The sequence below is a fragment of the Halyomorpha halys genome, unplaced genomic scaffold (assembly GCF_000696795.3).
Source record: "Halyomorpha halys isolate HHAL.00 unplaced genomic scaffold, Hhal_1.1 Scaffold55.1, whole genome shotgun sequence".
NCBI classification, from domain to species: Eukaryota; Metazoa; Arthropoda; class Insecta; order Hemiptera; family Pentatomidae; genus Halyomorpha; species Halyomorpha halys.
Genome location: NW_027105793.1, coordinates 1,036,257 through 1,048,887, shown reverse-complemented (window position 1 = coordinate 1,048,887; position 12,631 = coordinate 1,036,257).

Genomic DNA, 12,631 nt, shown 5'->3' with positions numbered 1-12,631 from the left:
ATAATTAAAATAGCTATTAAAAATTTAAAAAAACTATCATCTCTTATAATTATTTTATTTTTAACGTGTGATTTTTTAGTATATTTATTTTAAACTCGCGCTTTTAGGTTTTTGTTAATTTACCACTGATATTCAAATTTCCATAAAAAAAAGGCATATTCATAGAATATGGGGGATCAGAAGCATTTGTACATACAGAATTTGGGCCGCAGGTTCCAGTGAGCTCGGTTCGGAACGTTGTGGGTTCGATTCCCACCTGGGGCAATGAAACATTCATTTTTCGGCGGTCCCAAAGAATGAATGTTGACACTCCCACGTTGGTTAGTGCGTGGCGGTGGTAACTCAGGTAGCCGTCAGGGATGGCAAAAAGAACCACTAGCCCCACTTGCGGACTTGTTCCCTCACCAAATACCAGTACCAGTACATACAGAATTGACCTTTGGAGCTCCGCCGAAAACCATCATATCCTCTCGTATCCAATCCTTGCAATAAAAAATCCTTCGTAAAACCCTAAATGCTATTAGGTCACAAAGTGACTTATCCATAAGGCCTCAACATCTCATTAGATACGAATTTGGCTCGAAATACCTCCTTTAATTCCAGAATCCTTGCCCGCCCAACAATATGTGTGTGCAACATATATGCAGAGGATTGAGAATTGAGGAGGCGAATAAATGAGGAATATTTCAATGACTCTAGAGAGGAGGAAATTGGTAGAGAATTCCTAAAGGAGGCAGAATTTTCAAAAGAAGTAGTTCTCAAAGAGTGGATGAATTAAAAAAGTACATAGAGGATTATGGAGTGAGAACACCAAGAATTTTCTTTTCATTCTTGATGATCTTACTATTTGTCTTGTAAATATAGAAAGGCACCAAAGAGTCCTCTAAATATACGTTCCATTCATAATAGTATATTATATCAGTCTATACTTTATAATCAGGGAGTGGCGTGATTCATTGGTAAAGCACTGTGCTACTAACTCCAAGGACCTGAGTTTCAATCCACCTATGACAAATAATTATTTACTGTTTCACTGTAGCCATGAGTCAACACTGCGGGTTCGAGAGCACTCAGGGGTCCACACAGCCTCATAAAGTGGGTACCATTAATTGGGAGAAAATCGGGCGGTCGAGTATGATTCTGAATAAATCACCTCCTTGTACAACCGTTAGTCTAGTAACAGCGTGTTACTAGGACACTGTACTACTAACTCTAAGGAAACGGGTTCGGATCCGGCTGTGCCAGATAATCATGTTTCGTTTAGCTGTAGTCGTGAGTCAGTCCTGTGAGTTCGGGAGCCCTTCTGATTCTACCAAGCCTCATTAAGTGGGTAAACATCTAGCGGTTGAGCGCGATTTTGACTAAATCACCTCCTGGCTCAACCGTTGGTCTATTAGCAGGACTTCCTTACAAAGTATATAACACCTGACCCTTCATGAGTTTTAGCGTTACAGATCTCTTTATATTTTTATCTTTTTTAATCCTTCTCCTCTTCTTTGAATATTTCCCACAATATCTCAGTCTCTAAGTCATTATCCCGGTAAATTAAACTGAAGTATTTTAATTTAATAATAATGATTTAAATATATATATTTTATGTTTATTGAAATATATTTTCTTTCTCTTTGTTTTTTCTATAACTTTTATTTTAAAATTATTATTATTAAATACAAATATTCATATTTCGTCTTTGCATTATATAAGTTTATATTTCGTTAATTATGTTATTTTACTTACATATTTAATTTTCTATATATACGTTTTATTTCTCACTTCTTTCATTACTTTATTTTTATCTATTTTCATTCTGTACAATTATTTACTTCAATCATTCTATATATCCTTTATTCGTTAGTTGTTATCTTGTTTTTTGTTAAGTAATAAATCATTTTTTTTTTTACTTATTTGTGTTATCATCAAATTTCTCAATTTTTTTTCTACAATTCCTCCTTCTATAGAAACTCCCTTACTCCACCACTCTACTGAAAGTCATGATAATGCTTTTATCTATCACCTTCCCTCTGACCATTTACCTATGTGTCATATCACAACAGGCTACAGTGTCGGACCTCAACGCTTGAGAGCCCATTCACGTAATGGGAATTAGTATTCCGTGGCTAGGGAAAGTGAAAACCGAAACGTGGCCCCGTAAAACATGTATAATAGAGTTAGAAATAAAGGATTATAATATGATGTAGCTGAATACAAAGGCGGGAGATAAGACAGGACATATGTGCTCCGCGGTGAGGTCAGGCTGTTCTATAATATAAATATAAAGGGTATTTGCATGCCGGGCCGGAGGGCGAAATAAATAACCGAAATGCTACTCTATCTGAGCGCCCATCGCCTCGGATTGTTTTACACTTGGCCTACGTGCGCTACCTTCCACCATACGTCTTTGTACCTCCTCACCAACATCATATTTTAGTAGTTTTATTTTATTTCTTATTTGGGACGTATCCCCGATTCGGCCTCCACTTTAACGTATTAAAAAAAAATTATATGAGACTCTACATCCGAAACAATATACTTTCGAAAGATTGTTACAAGAAAAGAGAACTATCAATGTATCAATAGTCATAGACCTTTACTTATTTATTTATTTCATTCTTTGTTCTTGATGATTTATTTTATTTACTTCATTTTAAGTAATTATATTACTAGTTAAGCGATTGAGAGAGAAGCGTCGGGATCTTCCGGAGTCCTGCTTTTTCCTTCACAAATTGACATGCACGAGTTCCCCAGGCTGAATGTGAATATTGTGAACAGGAAGACTGTGTGTAAGATGTTATTTAATTTAATTTTTTTTTCAATTTATTATTTCTCCTTTTTATTTTTTTATTTTTTATTGAATTTACATATATCTATAAATATGGTGAGTACGGCTAAAAAAAAATATATGGTCAGTAGTAGAAACGGGAGCAATTTTGGTGATATAGGTATAGGAGAAAATAGATTTCAACAGGTTTTTTTTTTTAATGTAATTAATAATTTATTTATTGATATACATTACAATCTGCCGCACAATTGTGGGCAATAGGTAATAGTGATGTATGATCACATCCATACTAAAATAAGAATAAAAATCGATAAATAAATGAGAAAAAAAAGCACATAAAAATAAATAAATCTAATGAGGTGTAGATAGTTGACCGTAGATTAATGATTGGAGAAGTTTGTCGGTGGGTGCGGTCAGCAAAGAACCACATAAATAAACAAAACCATATTTATTTATGTTGTTCTTTGCTAACCGCACCCCCCCCGACAAACTTCTCCAATCATAAATAAATCTATCTTAAAATATATATAAACAGAAGGATAAAGAAAACGAACATAATCAAACTATGTATATGAAAAAATAAATAAATGAAATATAATAATAATAAAAATAATATAATCTCTAGTCACATTTACACTCTTATATACACAATCGACCTGAGAATCCCTGAGCCCACTCTATCTCTCTCGTATAGAGTGGGGGGTAGAGCAGAGCTCAAAAGATCCCAGCGCATCCCTCTCGCCGCATCATTGATTTCAACAGGTTGATAGTTTAAGCAGTACATTAGGTTTAGAACCTAAATTCTACCATAACTAGAAAAAAGGAAAGCGATGATATAATAAAAGCGAGGTTAAATGCTAGTTGTTCTATTTCGAGATTGCTTAACTAATTCTGTCCAAAAACTTAAAAGTTAGAATTTACAAAACCATTATCCTTCTCACTGTTCTTTATGGATGTGAAATGAGGTCTATTGTACTAAGGGAAGAACAGTACCTCAAGGTTTTTGAAAATATTTGGACCCAAAAAGGAGTTAGGTTTACCTGTTGGATCATTGTTTAACAATTATTTGGGGATCAGTTTCTTCTAAGACTTACAACTTTACTCGTTCATCATAATCGCCGTAATGTTATCACTTGAATACTATTTACTAAATACGGTACTATGGATTAGCCTTCTGAGTTATTTTCTTGCATTACATAATTTAAATTTTTATCAAACAAAAAATTAACTTAACATTTAAGTGTGATGTAAAATTATAATTCCAATGTAGTGCACACGAAACGTTATTATTAAATTAATGATTTAATAGGTAAGATATTTTGTATCCAATTATGTCTCAAACACTACTCTCGAATAACAAATGTCCAACGTTTCACCCATCCTCAAAGAAAATTTTAACTATAAATTCACACTTCACATCCAACTATTAAAATTTAGGTATTAATATGGTGTGAGAAGAGAATCATATGTGTTTAGTTAATCTTTAATTAAAATTGTTAAATTTAAATGAAAAACTGAATAAATAGATTAATTTGACTAATTTTATTATAGACCTGGGCAGAATAGCCTGTAAAAAATATTTAATTGTTGGAAGTGAGGTGTGAATTTATAGTCAAAGTTGTCCTTGAGGATAGCCAAAAACTTTGGACATTTAAATTTTCATTTAAATAATGTTTGAAACTTAATCAGACCCACCAGAACTGATCCTCAAAGGTAAAAATGTAAAATGGAATCCTGCTAGTCAAACAGTAAGATACGTGGGAATTCACCTAGATCGCCTCGTTACCTGGAACCACCATATCAACATCAAACTAACTCAAAACTAGGCAAGGTTAGCAATGCTATATCCTATCCTAAACAGAAAATCCTAATTAAAACCAAAAACAGCTATTCTTATTTTTTAAATAATTCTCATGCTGATGTATAGCTATGAATTCTGGAGAGCGTCATCCTTTATGAAAACGAAAAATTACAATATTTTCAAAATAAAGTCGTAAAAATTGCAGTGGATGCTCCTTGGTTTATAAGAAGCAGCCAATTGCATCGGTAATTACAAATAGAGACAATAGAGGATTACATCAAAAAAAGATTCATGAAGTGATCTACAACTTGCGGAACCCAACCAAAACTTGAAGACTGAAGGACATCCTGTTATAAATTCTATGTTTATCAGTTGTGTTATTGTAACTTTAAAATTTTATTTTATCTTAATTTATTTTTTTTCTCTTTATCTTTTTCTTTAATTCACTTTCTTTTTCTTTTTTTTTTCCATTAGTAGTCAATTATTATTTTGTTAAATCCATAAATGTCATTGTTTTTGTTATTATTTTAATCTATTTATTTTATGTTCTATTTACAACATTGAATACAGTTAGGGGTGTCTTTTGTATGAGACTATACCCCTGCCCTATAATCAATTGTTAAAAAAAAAAAATGTACCTCTTACATTAACCATGTAAGGCCCACCAGGCCGTTCTGGTATTAAATGTATAAATAAAAACTTAATTGGATACAATTTAATTTATTTAAATAGTATAATCAGTCTGGAAGAAGCGATAAGATTATATATAAAGGAATGATATTTGCACTACACCCTATTAGATAAAATAATTCGATAGAACTGCGAAATCAAGTCAAAATTTTAAGGTATATATAATTTAAGGTTTTGTCCTCAACACCAACTCATAAGTTCGGGATAATCTGGAATTCAGAATAAATGGATCTGGATAAACGGGATTTATTATTTAATTTAAGTTTAAAATTAGAATTTACGTAACTTTCAATTTCGTCAAAAAAAATTATAAAGACGAACGAGTCGATTATGATTGATTTTATGATGATATATCGCAATCCTCTTATGCGATCAAATGATTTCAATGGATTCAAGTACCCTTTCGGGTCCGGGGACACACCTGCAGTTAAAAAAGTCTCGTAAATAAAACTTTAAAATATTCGAAATCTGACATCTCCCACGACCCCAGGGGTGGGACAAAAAACTATTGCTGTCGTATTCCTGGACGGTTCCTTTATAAATATTGGGTACAGCCCAAAGACGATCCGTGGAACCATTATTCGGGGAGAGGCCTCGACCGAGGGATTGAACAGGCATCACTAAATTATCGGTCATCTGACATCCATTGAATAGATTCCACTTTTTCTTGGAGCGCTCAAACTGAAATACTGCGCTATCTGTAAACAGATAGACAATATCAGTCTTTCCATTTTTATTTTTTTTTTTAACTATATATATTAGTTATGTTTGACAGCACACAGCATTCCATACATCCTACACGCTAGAAATATCTCAAAAGATCTTTGATATTCTCCAAAGAGGTACAAGTTAAAACATTCACGATCAAACTGATAACAGTTATTTTATAACTAACCACTTCTCATAAAAACATTTTTGTCGTTTAGTATTTATAAATTCAGAAACTTTTGTACAGTGGCCCTAAAAATGTTCCAACATATACATCGTAAATAAATAGGAACTATGAAAATTTACTTATATGTAGTTAAAACCTGATTGAAATTAAAAGTTTATTTCACATTTATTAAATTATAATGGGACAAGAAACATTTCAATGCTTATTAGTTACAATCTATTTATAAATTAATTTTGTAGATATAACATAGAATAAGTTTTATAAGTCTCATTGCGAGTGTTACCTAAAATTTATAGTGGAATTTATGAATCAGTTTTTTCTTTTACATTTTAAAGATGAAACGTCATAAAAACCAAAAAGCTCTCGTTTAAGTCATAGTACAAGAGACGGGCATAAATAAAAGCAGTTATTTCATCCCAAATTTTGATTATTTTAAAGAAAAGTATGTATCATTACTGGTCAAAATTGCCAAGTGTAGGTAGGGGAATTAAAAATGGCGACTGTTCCAAAGCGTTAAAATTTTGTTTTCATTCGAAGCCCTAAATCTTACCAACAACACAAGAAAACCTAAGAGAATATTATTAGAGTGAAATTGCTAAAATATTAGACTAATAGAGCTATTTACATTCAATAGTTCTCGAAATATATCTTTTTAAAAAGCAATATTTCATAAAAATGTGCTGAAAGATTAGTAGTTAGTGAATATATTTTTAAATATCTATATTACAAAAACCATTCGACGTACAAATACCTATTAACACTCAAATTAAACCTAGTTTAATGCAGTATCAAGTAGTTCTTGACGTTTAAGTTCATTGTTTTCATGATATTTGCTAAAACAAATTGATTTATAATTGTTCGGACCATAAGTTTGATTTATGAACAACAATTTATAACCTACAGATGTGTGCTAGCACTCAAATTAAAGCTAGTTAAATTTACTATAAAATAGGATATAATGTTTATCTTTGTGAGTGTAGTAGTTTTTATGATATTTGACAAAATAAATTCACAAAATGTTAATTTCTAGTTGTTGGGACAAAATGCTTGATTTTTGAAAAAAATATATCTCTAGAACCAAAAGACGTGCATATGTTTCCCAGCACTCAAAATGAAGGAAATTGAACTTACTATAAATTAGTTTATGACATATATCTTTGTAGGGGTAGTAGTGTTTATGATATTCGCATATTAATATAAATTTTACACGGGAAACTTTGTCCGAATAACTATAAATCAATTTATTTTAGCAACCACTTAGTAGTACATAAAACTAGCTTTAATTTGAGTGTTAAAAGGTAGTTGTTTTTTAAATGATTTAGTTCTAAAATTACATTAAGATTGTCCCTGAGGATGTCCGAATTGGCCGAAACGTCGGACTTATAAATAGAATAAAAATGTTTTGAGACTAAAATAGATAAAAATGTATACTTATATTTATTTAGATACATCTTAGAGCTTTTTAACTTTTTATCTAAAGCTCATTTTAACAAAATATAAATTTTTAGGCTCACTTGGGAATTTACTCAGGAGGTAGAAACATTCATGTAGCTTTCAATACGTAAAACTTATTGCAGGCTAGCTTTCGAAATTAATTTTTGTAATTTTTAACAATTATGTTTTATTCTCTTTTTTCTTATCGTTCTTTTACCCCTTTCTACTTCTCTATTCTTTTTCTTATTTTGCTTTACCCACGTTATTGGTTTCGTTCACCATATATCATTATTGACATATTTTCAATTTACTTCTTTGTCTTATTTACCTTAAATTTCATTTCTTTATTCTAGTATTTTACTTACATATTTCATTTGTTAAATGTATTGTCTTTATCTTTATGTTTTCCATAACATTAATTTTTAAATTATTATTATTAAATTAAAATATTTATATTTCGTTGTTTCATTAATAATTTTATTTTATTTACATATTTAATTACCTATATATATAAATTTTATTTATCATTTCTTTCATTACTTTATTATTATCTATTTTTATCATTCTATATGCTATTCTCCCTTTTCTTTGCCGATAACCAAAAGAATACAGCCTGTGGGATCTAGAAATAAATTTTGATAAGACTGAATACCTACCAGTAAACTGCAAAGAGACCTTCAGTCTAATTACCCTTCAGATTAAATGGAAGTTACTGTAACAAGGTAGAGTCCTCTGGAGTTCGGTCATCTCAGCAGACGACAAAAGGCGAATTTTTAGAAGTATTGTTGAGCCCTCATATAAGTACTCCGCGGAAAGGTGGACCTTTAACCCACGACTCTATTCCAACTACAAGCGGCAGAGATGGATTTCTGGAGGAGATGCCTGAGGATTACTCACCTGGATAGAGTCGGGAATGAGGATATTAGAAGCAGGCTAATTGAAGGAGTTCCGGAGAGGATTGGAAGGAGCAGACTGCTATGGTATAGGGACTGTCGGCGGATGCCAGAACGTAGGTGGCCGAAGAGACTTCTGCAATAGGACAATCCAGGAAGACGAACGAGAGGAAGACCCAAACCTGGTGGAAGGACTGCGTGGAGGAGGACATGGCCAGCAGGGTCTTGAAGAGGAAAACTTGTGGGATAGTAAAAAAGTAATCATTCTACATATCCTTTTATTCATAGGTTATTATCTTGTTTTATGTTCTTAGCCCTGATGATGGCTAGAAATTATGGCTGAAACGTTGGAACTAAAAAATAAAAAAAGTTTTTTTAACTTATTTATATTATTCTCAGACCGCGCCCCCAACCATCTTTTTCCCATATATTTAATTTTTAGATATTATGGTCAATATTGCTTAAAGCACTGGAAGACTAAACAGAGGACGAAGGTAAATGATATAATGAAGGTTTTTGCGAAAGTTTCTGAAAAAGACACAGCTACTTGTGTTTCTTTTTTTTTACTGTTTGTTCACTTTTTTTTTTCTTTTTTACTACCTCATGAACCCGAAAACGATCCGTTTTTTAATGAAGACTTACATATTAACAAGAAAGAGTGCTCACAAAGAGTAGCCCTCCACGCTAGGATAAATTAATGAAAACACGAATGTTTAAAAAAAAAAAAAAAAAAAGAAGAGGAAATACAGAGTGAAAAAAGTCAATACCACTTTTCCGTTCCCGGCTCGAAGGAAGTGTGGAGTATGCTTTCTGAGAGGGCAAAGTAAACAGGGTTATATTTGTTAATCTTAGCCTGGAGTGGGAAGGAACACAATGTGATTATTTTATTAATTGACGAGGGCCGAGAAGTATGTTTGTTAAGGGCAATCCTTTTTTTCATTAGGTAGCTCTCGAAGCACACTATCACAAGCGCACAAGGGCTAACTGCTTAGCACTCGCACACTAACACACACACGCACGCACACGCACACATGCACAAACCCTTCCCTTGAATAATTAGCTCGCTAAGACCTAGCTTCCGAAGCAGCCCTCCTCTTGTTTCGGATTAAAAACCTCCCCCTACGCAAGGCAGCCCTGGAACCATTGTTTTCATTTAAAAAAGTTATGGGTATATCGCGGACCTTAATCTTCGCTCGACTTTATATTTTTATTTTTTTTCTTAGAGGCAACCTTTTTAATTAAATCGATTCCCTTTTTTTATTTTTCAGTGAAAAGGAATATAAATTAAAGGAGGAAAAATAACTGTTCATATTTGAACGTTTCATTAATGCGTGAAGATACGCATTGCGGGAAAAATGCTCATTCTATGTCCAGTAGGCAAGTACTGTTTTTAAATTTGGGATTTTGTATGTATTAAAGTGTGAACTGCGTAACTCTCTTGATCCTAAGAGTGAAATGGTTTAGAAAAAAAAAACACCTGTATTTAGCTTTCATTTGTAATTTTTGTACTATATTTATATTATTTCTTCCAGCACTTTTTTGTTTTTTACTGTTGAGTTATAATATAATATGTTACAATAGGGGCAGTAAGTATTAATTCATATCACATATACAGAAAATAAAAAGCAAAACAAAATGTAAATGATAACAATACTATTAAAAAACCTAACAATTAATAAAAAAAAAAATACCAATACAATATGTATAAACTAAAATATAAATCGATAATAGGATAAAACTGATTAAAGTATAAAAAATAATTTATATACAAGATACAGAAAATTAAATTTAAATAAAAATAAAATACAATACACCTACATTCAATATTTACTATCAGCCTTGGGAACCACGAATCAAGCTTTGCCCCCTCGTGAAAAGGCAAAGCAGGCCACTAAGAGATCACTGCGCTTCTCTTTCAGCTGCGTCATTCGTATTGAAGTCTATAAATATAACCATGATGCAGGTAAAAGTAGTGAAATGCTTTATTTAACAAAAGCAATACTGCCCAAATATACTGGGTTGTTATACGGCACTGCATACTTACCAGTCTTATTATAATTATAATATAAAAATATAATATCATAATACATAAGTAATTAAAAACGGTTGTTTCTCAATTAAATATCACAATACAATTTTCTTTTTTCAAAAATATGTTTCATAAATTTCGTATTTTTTGTAGTACCTTTGATAATTTTTTTTATTTTGTTCTTAAATTTATCTATTTTTTCTTCTCTATCCCACTCTCATATTTCTCTTATAAAGGACTTTCCATTCAAATCGCTCGACTCTTGTTTCTAAGGTACCAGTTAGAGCTTTACTTTAATTATGCATATAATAAAACAGATTTTTTTATTATGCAGTTTAGGTGTTAAATAAAAATTCTCTACTATATTTATTCTATGACCTACCAGAGAATATTTTTCGCTTCTTGGCTGTTCCAAAATAATTTGCTCCTAAAGTTAAAACTATTTATTAATTATTTTACTAGACAACCCAGGCCATCTTATAATATTATTATAAAATTACATAAAAAGGGCACTGTTAAGTATGAGTATTCGTAGCTCTGAACTGTAAATTTTTATTATTTATCTTTTATTAAATTGTAAATATTGATTCACTCAAGCTAGCCCAAACTTTATTTGTAAGTTAATTTATTTTGTTTTGTCCCAACTTAATAATAAAAAGAAATAAAATTTATTATAACTTTATCATTACAATAAGATATAATTGCTGTACCATGCCCCATAAGTCAATATAAATCTACTCAATTGAATATTAAGATATAAATGGGCGGGGTATAAGCCCATATTTTCAAATTGAGATCTCAGATGAAGGCGTGGATCGGTAATTTCGGAGGTCGAAGAAAAACGAACTGATATAAATGTAACAATTAAACTGGGGAGGGTTAAGGGAGTTAGTCTTAGTAATTAGCAAGAAGGCTCAATAATTGATTGAATCCCTCGGGAAGTGCACCCCCGCCCTTAGCCAAGGGGAAATTTGACTAAATTCGTCTTAAACGGTAGATTAACTTCTCTCAACAGTTCCCGTTAAAAGCGATTCTTCACGGCAGTAAAAATGATGAAACAGAGTATTTAGCAGCGGGGTCCAACTGATATGAGGAAAAATTGAGTAAGATTCGTTCTAAAAAAAATTGAAAATATTTATACTTATCATATTAATAACTTAATAAGAAAAACAAATATATTTTTACAAAAGTAATACTAATTAAAATTGTAAATGTTGTACAGCATTAATGCAATAGTATTCATTGTAAAATTGAAGATAAGGAACATCTGTTCTAATTCTATTGAATCTAAGTGAATGAGGGAATAAGCGGGATTTGAAGGTGGGAAGGGTACTGGAGTGATGATGTATTCCCATAGGCAAGAGTATCTGATAAGGAAGGATGTGTCAAAACCTGCTGTTCGGTGGGATAGTGTACGAAGACCAGGAAGGAGTATTGTGGGAATAAACAGAGGATTTGAATTTAAGGAGAAATTAGGAAATTATATTACAGCGTGGTAAGACACTATGCTACTTACTCCAAGGAAATTATATTACAGCGTGGTAAGACACTATGCTACTTACTCCAAGGAAATGGGTTCGGGTCCGGCTGGGGTAGATAATTATTTTTTGTTTTACTGTAGTTGTGAGTAAGTCCTTTGGGTCCCACCCAGCCTCATTATGTTAGTACCACTAATTGGCTAAAAATCTGAGCGTGCTCCTGACTAAATCACTTCATTGCACCACCGTTGGTTTAGTAACAGTAGGTCCTTAACGAAGTGCTGTACCATGACCCTTCATGAGTTGTAGCGGTACAGATTTAATTTTTTTTTATTTCAATTTTAAATCAGAAAAATATATTTTTTTTTTATTTAGGATAATTTATTACTTGTATATAACTATATTAACAACGTTTCGGGCTCCCTACACATTTTTAAGTTGTGAAATCCATAAATAGTTAATATATCTTTTTAAATGGATTTAGTGAATGACACAATTTCTTCCTTATTGAACTATATTAGTTTATTTCATATCATACAGCAACGTTTCGGGAGATTTCCCCCATCTTCAGGCTGCTAAAAAACAAATTCAACAAAACCATAAACATGTGCTTATAACAACATTAATATATC